The following is a 14567-nucleotide window of genomic DNA, read 5'->3' as shown; positions in this document are numbered from 1 at the left end:
AAGCAACAGGTCAACTTTAAACGAAACAGTTGGGTGTTGATAGAACAATCATATGAAAATACAGCTGCTGTCGTACCTGATATTCCACATACTTCTTTAGATTCGATTAAATCAGAGTTTGGCCCAACACAATATCATTTTGGAGTGTTGATTTCATCTGAAGAAAGAAGCTGAATTGAGGCTGTTGTCCAACAAAGACAGTGGACATGATTTGCTTTGGTGACTACTGCAACTGGGCGAAGTTATTCTGCCCAGAGTTCATCTCTGCATAATTTAAAGCTGACAAATGTTGGTAGGAACGTGTTTAGCAAGGCCGTTTCCTTCATGCTGATCAGGATTGGCGACCAGCAAATAATTACGTGGGCAGACGTATGAATAGACACTGCGTAAATTAAACTGAGAAGGAGCCTGCAGTCTGCACGTCAAACGTAGGATTAAGATAGCAAGCAGTGAAATAAAATTCAAAAAACGTTTTTATTGGTCTTACCATTTTTTCTAATACCTGGGATACGATCTTACTCATATATAACTGTATATAGTGTGGATCATGGGTTTTAAGAAAATGCGATAGAAAAAAATTCTTACCTCATGATCGTATACTTGGGATTCAAAGACAAGAAGTAATCTAATTTTTTATCACAAATGATACGTCACCTTTGGCACCTGAATAAATATATCAATAATATAATCAACGTTACAAATGATTAAGAACCATAATTAAATTTTTTTGAATCTGATATTGATCTATCAAGTTATAATTTTATTTATAACTTTTAATTAATGATATGAGCTTTTTTTTTTAAATTTTTAAAGCATGAGAAAAAAATTTTATCACAGTATCTTTTAATTTTTGAAAAATTATATTAATTTTTTTATTTGTTTTGAATAGTTTGTAATATCTGATGCAGTCTTTCTTTGTAATAATTAATATTTAAGAAATAGTAGCCCATTTACGCTGGTTCCACAGTTGACCACTACGCATAAATTATCGTTGGAAATTGGCGCTTCAGGCAAATAAACATTTTGAGAAAAATAGAAGCTCTACGTTAGCGCCAGTTTTCGAGTAACAAGTTTCAGCAAGTCTGTGCACAGCATGAAAAAAAAATTGTGGCAATGTGTGATCAGTGTATTTTGCAAGAAGCTGAGACTTTGATTTTGTTTTTCAGAGTATATTTTTTATCTTACAAGTGAATTGTGATGGATCTATTTACCTGATGACTTAAAAATAGGAAAAAGAGGACCACAACCGTCTGTACCAACAAGTCAAATTTTAGAAAAATTAATTAAATTTGATATTGTCAACGGCGATACTTTGATGAAAAAAGTATATAATAAAGTAACCTTTTGATGATTAATGTTTTGACTATAAGGTGATGTACTGTCTCTAAACTTTATAAGGTTATTTATTAATGATACAGTAGATGGGTTGTATTGCATATTGTCATTGTATTATCAAATTCCGCGAACACACAAATGTGACGTATGTCGTTGGTATTAATTACAATGACATCATTTGCCACGCTCGTAACATTTTTGCAACAATTACTATTATGGTAAATAGATTTTTATAAATCATTACTGTATTTAAAGACAATTAAACTACAGAGCAATTTTTTATATCATAAGAGCAGTTTTTCAAAACAGAATTTACTACGAAATGTGTAGTATAATCAGAGATAATGGTGTTTGAAGTGTTATCTACTACTGAATACTTTGATTTAAAATAATTAAATAAATAAAAGGTAGCAGTTTTTGTAATTGACACTATACGAAAGGTCAGTTTTTAATACATCGATTTGATCAATTTGTTTATTGGATCTTTGATGTTTTGCAGGCCAGGGTGGCGTTGATAACGTTTTTGTCATCTAGAAATAACTGCTGAATACCGTCATGCGTTAGTTACTACTTATAAATTACTGTTACCATCTGGATGATAACTTTAAAACATGAGAGTTGCAGTACCATGTAAGAAGTTACAAAAAAAATCAGCTTAACCTCCTAGTTTTAGATATATCCGGATAATTCTAAGGACAGTAAAAAATAGTTTACAGTATTCTTCAAATATTTCTGGACAAAATTTTTACTTTAATTTGTAATTCCATGTAATTTCTATGCGGAATTACGTACAGCATTACCAATTGAAAACCCCTTATGTATAGCGAAATGTTATAACTACATTAAATACTTTACCACTTGTCTAAAGTAATTACACATAGAATTTCGTCACCCTTTTTTAGGTAGGCTATGTTATGTTATAGGCTAATGAACAGTTAAATATGGATATGGAATACCACTCCTGATCTGATATTTAATGCTGTCTGCTATTGTAGCATACATAAGTACAGACTTTTGTACATAGAATAAACAATTCAATAGCAAACATAAAGTGCAAAATATTTTTTAAACAATCTGCACAAGGACGTTCATCACAGTTAGTGGGGGGGGGGGGGCTAGAGAGCGATGGGGGGAAGCGAACAAGTAGCAGTACCGGTAACTATTTTCCATTAAGGAGTATACCTATATACATGTACCTGAACCAGTTTTTTTATTTTATTGCGAAAGCAATTAGTCCATCTCTCTGAAACTTTATAATGCTTTTTTCAATGGTATTTGTAAACGAATATTTGTAAGTGGATAAACGAATTCTGCAGACCATTATTTTCTTATAAATTCTCTACTTATTTGACTTCTTCATAAGGTTATGTATTAAGTTACAGTTTTTTAAATAATTTATATTTAAAAAACGGTGTTGTATAACCGTCTTATATTTAAAATGTAACTTTCTTACATTATTACTTACGTACTATTGAAATTTTAGAAAGATCCTACAGAAAACGCTGTGTGTAAATAATGTCCTTGAGTAAAAAGTAGTGCTAAAATAGCACAGCCTTATCACCTTAATGAATTACTTAAATGCATGAATGTATAAATAATTAGGCATTTATTTCAATGATATTTAATGATATTTAAGTTTGGAAGAAAAGTTCAAAATGGAGAATTGTGTCAAAAAATGTATGCTATATCTGAGCATATCATGAATTTTTTCAGATTTTCCACCAAGAAGTTTAAAAAAAAGAAGTTATTAAATATTGACAGTTTAACACGGTTTTGTAGAAGAGGATAAGGTTAGGTTGCCTTTTAATTAAAAATTAGGGTACATTATAAATATGTTGGATTAAAAAAACGTTTTTGTAGATACCTTAGTACAAAAGGAAGATGCTCAACAAAAAAAATCACGACTTGTCAGGCATTTTTCAAAAATGTAATCAATTACAGTCGTACAGATTCACGTTTGTAGAGTTCAAGAGGTGCGCGGTAAAGGAGGTACATTTCCGCGGGCAGAGGACTCTCCGTTCCTCACCTTTATGAATGATGGTCCCAAAACTCCCGATACTATAAAGAACGTCGGCGCAAAACTTACGTTTTCACCAATAATTTGGAAAATATTCTTACAAATCTTTAAAAAAACTATCATTATATTGTAAATAACAATTCGAATAACATATCCAAATTTGAGAAAGCTTGCCGTCACGGTTTGAGAAATACTTTAATCAAAAGTTTGAACACAATGCTAATGGTATAACCATATACAGCAGATAAGAAAAAAAACATTGCGCATAACTCCAATTTTAAAATATTAATTTTTTTTTCTCGCCTATTAGTAATATTCTTCTAAACGATATGGAATAGCGCGCATCATTCATCGAAAATAATGATAAAAACACTTACTTTTAATTTAAATCAATTTTTGTGGCTTACTGTACCTCTCTAATCCCCATAAAGAAATAGTTCCACAACAGAAATCATTGAATTTAAATTTAATTTTTTATAATTTAGGTACACATTTAAGTCAACGTATTAATTCAGTTAAAAATGTAAAATGATTTGAAAACGCTGTGTATTTGTTACATACTACTTCGAAGATTAAGTACACAGTTATTTTTCGTCATTATTAAAAAAAATCCTTACTTTGTTTTAGTATGTAACTTTTACAGTTTCACAAGCTATTAAAAATTTTAATATATTTATTTAGCTGATCTGTAAAATAATGTACATTACGTATATTATAGCATCATTTAAAACTTGAATCAGATACAGTTTTCTTAGGTACTTGGGAAAATATGTATAAAGTACACTGCAACACCTGTAATAAAGTAACAAATATAATATTTATTAAAAACTTCAAACGTACTAATGTACCTTTGCAAGCCAGTACTTTTTATGAATTCTAAATGTAGATTCTATCAGGATCTATGTATCAGGAGAGAAATAAAGTAAATAAATAAACAAGTATTCTTAAAAGTCTTATGTTTATTATTAATTTATAATTATCAGATATATGCTGCGTTACTTGTATAATGTAATCAGGTCAAACATTTTATTTACAAATATACAATGTATAAAAAGGCACAATATCTACATACTTCGGATGATGTACAATAAAATTATATTATCATAACAAAATAGAATTTCGTATACCAATAGCTTTTGCTATTAAATGGTGTACCTAGTTATACTACGAAAATTTATTTCAAATGCATTAAATTTAATGTTATTTTGATGATAATGTTGAACACATGTTTTTATACATAAGATTTGTATCGACATTTGAACATTTTTTTTAAGTGTCTAGTATTTTTTTATAATCTCTTTATTTCTTGTGTAAAATATGTGTATTGCAGTTGAGACCGGATTCAGAAAGAGAAAATATATATTTTTTTTAATGTTGGTTTTAGCAGCCTTTTTAAAACCATACGTCAACAGACCTCGTACAATAAGGTTAATTTGCTAGTATAATTAGAAGTAGCCTTATTTAATTTTTTATCACACAAGAAATCCCTGGAGTATACATTTCTTAAAAAAAAATAACATTGTACTACAAAGGCTACAGACAGAGCCATAAAATAATTGACATCAGACCTATTTCTTTACTGAGAAGCATAAAACTTAAAATACATACAAATTTATGACACTTGATGCAGAATTTGTTTAGTCTTTTAAACTAAGACATAATTTTATTATACGTTAATATACATTACTTATTTAGAAAATTTTTCGGATTTATATACATAGAGTAAATAATAAGTACATGACAAAGCTTACAAATTAGCGGAAGATGTTTGTACAAAAATCAAATTACAAGTAAGAGACTGCTTCACAAAAAGTACTTTATAGTATTATGTAGCAGTTTAACAATACACAATTTTATTTATTCATTTTAAACATTACATTTGTTTGTATGATGAATTTACAAATACAGCGCATGACTTTTTTTAGGGAGAAATAGTAAATAATGGCTTAGACTATTTATGCATTATCTACTATGTCAAACACAAGGGAAACAGACGTGAGATCTTAAACTACTTTACTTGCTCCCATAGAGTATTAGAGATTTATTTAGGCAACTAAATAGCAGCATACGTGATATCACTTACGTTAGTTAAAATAGTGAAGTAAAGCGAAAAATGGGCAGATTATTTCTAATTTCTTCATTTGCCCAACTTTCCAAAACTTCTTATCGAGGTAGATTCTGACTTACTAGCATCTTGTTAAAATGCACTTTAAAGTTTTAGTACTTGTTACGTCATCACTGATGACAGCTATTGTCGATAGGATGAAATTAACTTTTTAATAAACAGTTAGAATTAAAATATAAGTTTGTTTGGAGTATTTTTGACAATAAAAGTTATTCCGATCACACTGCAGAGTTTTGGTGACTTCATGGTTAGCATGCATGCTAGTCTCATAGCTGAAGAAACGTGAGAGGTTATGGTTTATTACTCGGAAAAAAAATTATACGATTTTTAAGATGAATAGAGAATTTTTCCGGATTATATATAAACCTTCAGTGCTTCCTTTGTAAGGAAGCCAACAGTTGGACAGATCATGAGTAAAGTCATTATCAGTTTTTAGAAAGTCGGTACGGTAAACTAGATGGTTAATTAGAGGTGTAAACCGACTCCTAGCACCCCTAGCGTATTTCATCTGAACTCGAGTGGGGTCAAGCCGCCAATGATTTGAACATATGAAAACTGTCTAAGTTAAATTTAATGTTTGGTTTTTATTGTTCTTCGGTTAAGTAATGTTATAAGACTGATTTAATAATGACGAGTATTTGTAAATGCTGTGTTCCCAACTGTTTTCAAAGAAAAAATTCCGAAGTAGGAATAATCTTAGATAAATTTCTATTAATATCCGTTGATCGTAAAAATTAGTGGATACAAAAGTATAATATAACCAATCAGATTGGATCCAAGTCTGCTGTACGCAGCGCACACTTTTTGGCATCAAATTACTTACCAAGACGACTCCGTTTAAATTTCAATCATTGGCGACTAGACCCAACTCGAGTTCAGATTAAATACGAGAGGGGCGCTACGAGTCAGTTTACACCTCCAATAGAAGACATTCTTTCATTAAACCTTATGACAGCTGGGTGTGTTTCAAACGATTGCTGCACTCTGCAAATAGTGCCTAGTAAGATACATGACTGAGTTATCTGAGAAATTTTGCACTAGGAGTCAGCACGAAGAACTTGCATACTTACGAAAAAAAGGGAAATCAGAGGAAAAAAGGATACAATACTACATGTAAGAATGATTGAATTATGGTAATATGGTGTGTCATGATAAACATGTTGTCTTATGAGAAAGGAATACAAGACCGAAATTGTGTCCAAGATCGACATACGTCTTGTTTTTGATGGTATTCGGCACTACAGAATGAGAAAAGAAAAATAGTGGTACGGGGTTAGGAGAAATCAGTTTATTGCCTAAGATCTGACCAAGTGTCTACGTTTATAAATACCAAGACAATTCTTGCACACTTCCTGCATTGTGAAGGCGGAATAAATAGCTAATTTATCGGAAAAATCATCAGCGAAAGTAAATGCCTAGACTTGAACGGTTACCTACTCAATCCCTAACCATGACAAATGCTGCTTAACTCCACTGTTCTACGGAACTACAACTCTACCACTATGCCACAGTAAAGGCTTCGATTTATACTGAGAAAATTTAAAATTATTATCAAAGAAAAATCATCAAGACCCAGTATCTGGACACCAGTGTCTAGGTACTGGACCAACATGAGGCTTGGGACCAGTAGTTGGATACCCCATGTTAATTAAATGGAAAGGAGGTTAGAGTAGACCTAATTTAAAAATGCTTTCTCACATCTTAACTACTCAATGATTATATTTTTTTTTACTACATGGTATAGTTTCTGGTCATCATTCAACTTCATTTTAGTTTTTAACAGTAACATTAACATGTTATATTTAGTAATAATCAATAATTTTAAGTATTTTTTACTGTTCAAGTACCAGGTGTAGGAAAAATCTTATGTTATCGAATGAAAGCTATTCTTGGACAGATTACTTTTATTTTTCGATGTGTTTAACTCTGATAAACATCGATAAAAATTATATTAATATCCATTTTGCAACGTAACTTTAGTTAAAAAATAACTTGAACGTTCTATGCCCAACTATAAATTATAATTTTTAGCGATTTTTTCCGTGTCTAAGTACTGAGTATAGGAACATTCCTATTTTATTGAAGGGATATATTATTGGGCTGCAAGCTTACATGTTTTGCATTTAAAACATATTTTTTCACTTAAAAACTAAAAAGAGTTTTAAAGATAATTTTTTTCATCAGGCATTATTATGCATTGATAGATTATAAATAAATTTGTTTTTCCTATTTAAAAACGTCTTGTATTCTAAAATGTTAATTATATTAGACTGTTCAGCTACTGGTGCTATTTTTATTTCTGTTCAACTACTGGGTACTTTACCTTAAGTGGTGTTTCGGTATCCTGGATACATGTCCTATCGGAAAAGACCGAAAAAAAATCTCGATAATTTTTGACGGGATTCGAACCCACGACCTCTCGAGTATCTCCGGCTAGGAGGCTAGCATGCTAACCCTTAAGCCATCGAAGCTCGGATAATAAATTATATATATGGCTTTTACGTGACACACAAAAATTAAAAAAAATTTTTAAACAACAAATTAATTTTTTTGTTCCAAGTTATGCTTAAGATTTATGTGTGATCGAGAGAGGTTGTAGATCATGTTCTACATTTTGGTAATATACATGTGTAACTAACACGCGATCTTTATGGCCTAAAAACGATATCTATAAAAAATAACTATCAACTGATGTTAGAAGTTAAAATGCTAATATTTAAATTTTTTTAGAATTTTTAGTACAAAAAAACATGAATTTGGTTTTACTTCTTGCTCTGGTAAGAAATGTAGCTGGGATACAAAAACATTATTTCTTTTATGACTTTCGCTGCTTATTTTATTCGGAATGCTGACTAATGATGCATTCTGTAATTTTTAATGATTTTACTCTTCTCTAAATAGTTGAATACTAAATCTAGTACATCCTAAAAAACGTTAGACATACAGCTACGTTTAGCTCGTTTAGCTCGTTTGACGACCAGTCAATATGTATTAATTGTCGATCGACTCATTTTTTTTATGTGTGAGAATGTGTTAACAGCAGCGATACCCATCTTGCTGACAGCTTTTTCATATTCAATTCTTAGTGTATAATGATGTTTACACATTCAAATGAGATGTTTACAGAGTTAGCAATCTCGTGTAAGTTTATACGTGTGTCATTAATTATACTTCCACAGATTACTTACCATTTTTCATGTTTTTACGTTTTTTTGAATTTTCATAAGTTCAGCATAACTTCTAATAATACACCTAAGTAATTAACATTCGTACGAGAGCTAACATGTTCAGAATTATAAAAAGGTAATTGTGATTAAAGCTTTTTCAAAAATTAAATTTTAGCTATTATTTTACAGCTAACATTAGATTTGGTCTCATGCAAATGAGTTCATTGCCATCTACTGCACTAAAGAAAATTTGGGTGTGTGATATTTTTAACGTTTAAAAAGATAGATAACAATAACTGTTGAGCTTTCCACTTTACGATTTCGGGAAAGACTGAGCACAGAGATCAAAAAGTTTATTGAGAAATTAATATTGATATCATGAATGACTATTGAAAAGTGTGAGTTTCGGGACCCCTGACAAAAGTAAAACTTCAAGTAGATTGCTTCTGAAATTTGTCAGGCAATAAAAAGCCACGCACTTCATTTTTAATCCAAACATTCTATTCTAAATAGACTGAGAGGTCTCTAGATACACCTCAATTTATCTATTTATTTTTTCCATAGAAACTTAATTTATTAGATAAATTTATCTCAGAGTTGTATAATTTATTTTAAATGCAGTTATTTTAAAAAATCTAAGATTTTTAGATTAGCATTCGCATTCCTTTTTTGATAACAATTTTATTGTTGTGTCCCATTTGATTTTCGTAAAATACTACTTAAAAGAGTTATAATCTATTTAACTTGCGAAATCAACCATTTTTGTCAAGCTCGATTATTAATAATTTTGGATTTAGTCAATATTTTCTTAAACTACAAAAATGAATTAACTATTAAAAATTTCCTTATTATGTTGATTTTTTGAAATAGCGTTGATATTAACATTGAGTTATCATTATTTTTTTTTAATTTTCCATTATTTTAGTAACGAAGCTAGTTAAAAACACTATATATACTTACAATAAAATCCGATGGGTAATAACTTTTGTGAAAGACACTTTACAAATAAATAAAGAGATCTGTTTTTTTTTAAATAATTTAAATTATTAGAAAGTAGGTAATCTAAATCGTAACTTGCATTTTTTTATTAGTTTAAATGATTGTGTCTTAAACAATATTTTCTTCTTCAAAATCGTTGCGGCAAAAACCATTAAGCAAACTAAGTTTTGAAGAATAACTTGATTCAAAACATTTTAAAAATATTTATTTATTTATTTATTCCACTTAAACGATCTAAAAACTCCGTTAAACAATTTAAAACACCAAGTTAAATTATCGGGTTACAAGATTTTTTGGATGCACATGGTTTATGCTTCCATCAAACTATTAATTAAGTAATACAAAGCAAGTTAACAAAATATTGTAACAGTTTTAAGTATAATGTGAGGAAATAAAAAGATTGGAGTAAGTATAAGAAACAAAGAAATACAGCTATTTTGATATTTAGCAGAACAAGAAGACAGAGTTAGCTGGTAACTTTTAAAGAAAAGAAAAGAAAAGGGAGATTGTGCTGTGTTTTTACCTATGTGACACCAAGTAAACCAAACGTTCAATACAGGGTTTAAAAGAACCGATTCGGTTAATATTGCGAAAAGTACATGGTAGTTAATCAAAGATGCTAACGATTATGGACGTTCTTGAGTTGTAATAAAATGAGTGGATGCAGTACGGTTCAGGAGCTAAAGAATCATGTAAATTTAGTACTAAGGAGGATACTATGACAAATTATATTGGCAAACAAGTAGTCATGGTATGAGAAGATTTTTGATGGTTTATTAATATTGAACGCGATAAAGAATGCTGTAGTCATGGTCAATGTTATTTATTGGGGTTCCTGACCTTCAATACAAATTATGTAGAAGTTTATGCAGAACACGTTCAAGAGCTATTAAATTTGATTCAGTGTAAAGATATCATATCACAAAGCTGTGTGTAAAAACAGGGAGAGACAATAAGATAAAGAGGTGATGAATAGGGACAGAATTATGAAATTTTCTCGTTGAGCTATAGATAAATCCCAAGACTCCATTTTCCTCACTTATGAGAAAAATCATATGATAAGTGAATAATAAAGATCGGAGACTTTATTAACCATTGATTAAGTTATGTTACCTATGGAATAAGTGTACGAGAATGGTTGTGACACCCACGAAAAAATGAGAAAAAAATTTCTTAGAATAATACTTTATTTGTTTATTTGACACTGTTTGTACGAGGAATCAAAGTCATGTTACATGTCCGTATGAAATATGCTTGTGAAGATAGTGTTACTTGATGTAATTTTCATGAATTAAAAACTGAACGAAAGACCAAAATTGGATTATATCAGAAGGAACATGATAACAAGCAAGGACGAAAGTGGCAGCCTTAAAGTATTCCGAAAATTACCGGTGTAAAGGGTGAAAAAGCACCTGCTACTCGGAATGCATGTATACGTTTACAAAGATAGGAAGAAATTTTACTTAATCGTTACCTTTTACACCAAAAGCAGACAATTTTTTAAGCAAATTATCATGATAAACTGAGACAAAGGCATGCGAAAAATCAATATAAATAGTATCTACCTGGGTACCTGGTTCGATGGGTGATAAGACAAAACTAAAAAATAATGCCTAATTATTTATACTAGAGCAACTCCAAATAAAACCCTGCTGTTGGCATATGATCTGTAGAAGGTAATGGTCTGTGATATTTTCGGCGACAAAATTCAGAATTTTAAGCAATATACTGAGTATGAAAATAGGTCTATAATTTTTTAGGCTGTGTCTAATGCCCTTTTTATGGATTGGAAAGATAAAAGATGTTCCAATTCTTTTAAGGAGCGATTTAAGAGAATTACAATAGGATTACTTCAAGAATTTATGTAGAAAAATCTGAGGTAGGCTATCAGGCTCTAAACTGATAATCTTAGGTAGTAACGACAAAAAAGCAAGTTTGAAGGACAACTGGGACATTATAAACGGTGGTGGTAAATTACTATCAGCAATATACTAACTACATACTAAGAAAAGTAGTGTTAGAAAAAGAGTGACAACCATAAAATATTACTATACTCGTATATTACAAGAAACCTGAAACATACTCGCCATATTATAAAAATTACTGCGCTACCTAGTAAAACCAGATTATATTAAAATTTGCTATTCGACATAGTAATTTTTACTTTCTTCAGAAATCATTTTTCTGCTAAAATAAGAGAAGAAATACATATATTTAAAGAACCATCACATTAATAGTTTGTAGGAAGTTTGTTTTTTACAAAGTAGTAATGAAATTTTTTATGGCTCACTCAATTGAAACGCTATTATTACGAAGTTAGCTTAACATTTTTTTCAAGATTTAAAAAGTAATTTTCTGCTAAAGTAAAATTAAAAATTAATCAATTTGCGAAAATCAACATAATAAGAATTGTAGTTGATTAAGAAATTCTTAAGAAGGAAGTTTCAATCAAAATCACTAGCATAACTTGTTTAAAAAAAATGACATCGATTTTACGAAAGCACCTTTGTTATAAACAAATTACTTTTTTTAATAACCATTTATTAAATCAATTTGAAATTTTGAGCATTGGTTAATGCTACCAAAATACACAGCTTTCATTAACTTTAAAAATATTTAAGTAAAGAAGTTATTTGTTATTAACAATGAGACAATATGATATTTTTAGTGGTTTTTGAACCTTCCGGATACAAAACAAAACGACCGATTGCAAAGAATTTTGTTTGTTTTGTAGATCTTTTTAAGAGCTATGTTTTACATTCGTACGATTTATACTTTCTATGCAATTTCAAAAAAACTTATTTTCTACTTAACGAATTTTTTAAACTATGTTTCAAAAAAAATTTAGCTGCTCGTGAAGACGGATATTCAAAAGTCTATATTACTTACGTATAAGAATATTTTTTTTCTGAAGGAGCTGTGAGTGTTCACACAAACCGTGGATGTTTTATACTATTAGCTCTTTCAACATGCGTGCTTACACTAGTAAATTGCAATCTTCAACTAAAGTGTCAGAGTACATACTTCATATAAACTGACACTTTATCTTTCCAATGCCAGAGTCAAAAAATGTGTAACTAGACATAAAATTACAATAACTGCAGTAAAAGGCAGAACCCCGTGTTAACTTTAGATAGTACAAAGGCAGTTGGGAATTCATAATGTATTCATAGATTTTCAAAAGCTTGCATGGTTAGAATATGAGACAATACAAAAATTCACGTAACCATCAATGTATTTAAATTTTTATAAATGCAATAAATTTTATTAATGATTTTTAACTGTAAGTCGATGTGCTACGTATTTTTTTTTTTGTACAGGGTGCAATTTAACCAGTTTGGTCCCTGCTGAAACCTCTTTAATTAAAAAAAAAAGACAATGAAAAAACCTTTGATTAAATATTTAAAACCTCTTTGATTACACTATTTAGCATTTTTAATGAATTTTAAGTTAATTATTTTCTGATTCTATACCCGTAATTTTTATTATAACTATTTTTCCCAGAGTTTTTTCAAGCCATTTTTATTACAAAAATAATTATTGAACATGTAAAAACTTGAATTAAATCCCATGTATCCCAAAACGCTTTTTATTTGTCTAGATCTTCGTGACGTCATAAATACATAAACAGCATTCTCTTAAGCTTAAAAAGACATTTTTTCTCATTTATTTAATTCTATTTTCGAGGTTTTTTTCAATTGAAAAGTGATCACTTTTATAGACAAGTCATCACTGAGTGCGAAAAGAAAGATCATACAACTGCGTGACCTTATTTCTACATCTATATACATTACACGATGGCTAATAAAAATCTAGTTGTTAATGAAGGGATGATTTTTTACTCAATTACAAATGATAATCATTTTAATGCACCGTGACCACGAGAACTGAAAAGAGTTGTATATGTATTGAATTTGATTGTGTTCCCTTTTGTAGATCATCAGTTATTTCTTTAATTATAGATCTTCGAGAGAACGTTATGGAGATAATATGCTGTAAGTTATGTATTTGGCAAGAGAAAAGGTTGCGTATGTATCCTGAAATCTTAAATTTCTCCAGAATATAAAGTTTGTGGTAAGAGCTGTTGTGTGTATAAATGTGTACATATAGATATCGGAATTATGTTGAGCCATTGTACGATTTTTATTTTTGCACTTCGTGCTAACTTACCAAAAACAGTGATCTAGATACATTACATATTTGAGACTCATAATCATTTTTAAATTGAAGTAAATCCTGGTAATAGACTGAAATTAATAAGAAAACCGTACTTCTTGTGTCCTCTCCAGCTTAAGTAAAGGCTGTTTATGTATTTGTGACGTCATGAAGAACTTGACCAATAGAAAGCGTCTTGGGATCCATGGGATACAATTTAATTTTTTGCATCTTCAATAATTATTTTTGTAATGAAAATGTCATAAAAAAATTCTGGGGAAAAAAATAACAATTTGTTTGCATGTATACATATTAGATTTGCATGTACATATATGTGTGTTAGTGTGCGCGAGCACACACCAGTGTTATAAGTGGGTTTTGTGTGTAGTATCTGTCATCACTGTTATTCTAACCTACTTTAACCTACCCACACCTCTACAACTTTCAAAAGAGCCTTTCCAGCAGAATGAGGTAAAATTAATCTGTTTTTCGAATTTTTACATTATTTTGTAAATGAAAGTTTTAAGTAACATTAATGGTATTTTGTCCAAGTGTGAAAGGTGGTAGGAGACTTCTACAAGACTTTGTTTCAAATAAAATTGTATGAACCAAGACCTCATTTATGCTCTACAGATTATGTAAACCACATTTGTGTTTCAATTGCCATTACACAATGAATCTCTCATAATATACTGCTACAAAAATTTAAATGACAAATTTACAGCTGGCTGATTTCTTCTACTCGAAGTCACATAGTATGAATACTTTA

The sequence above is a fragment of the Copidosoma floridanum genome, unplaced genomic scaffold (assembly GCF_036245765.1).
Source record: "Copidosoma floridanum isolate Cflo_tuat_1 unplaced genomic scaffold, Cflo_Japanese_pri ptg000026l, whole genome shotgun sequence".
NCBI classification, from domain to species: domain Eukaryota; kingdom Metazoa; phylum Arthropoda; class Insecta; order Hymenoptera; family Encyrtidae; genus Copidosoma; species Copidosoma floridanum.
The sequence above is the reverse complement of the archived record's forward strand: the minus strand, read 5'-3'. Positions refer to the sequence as shown.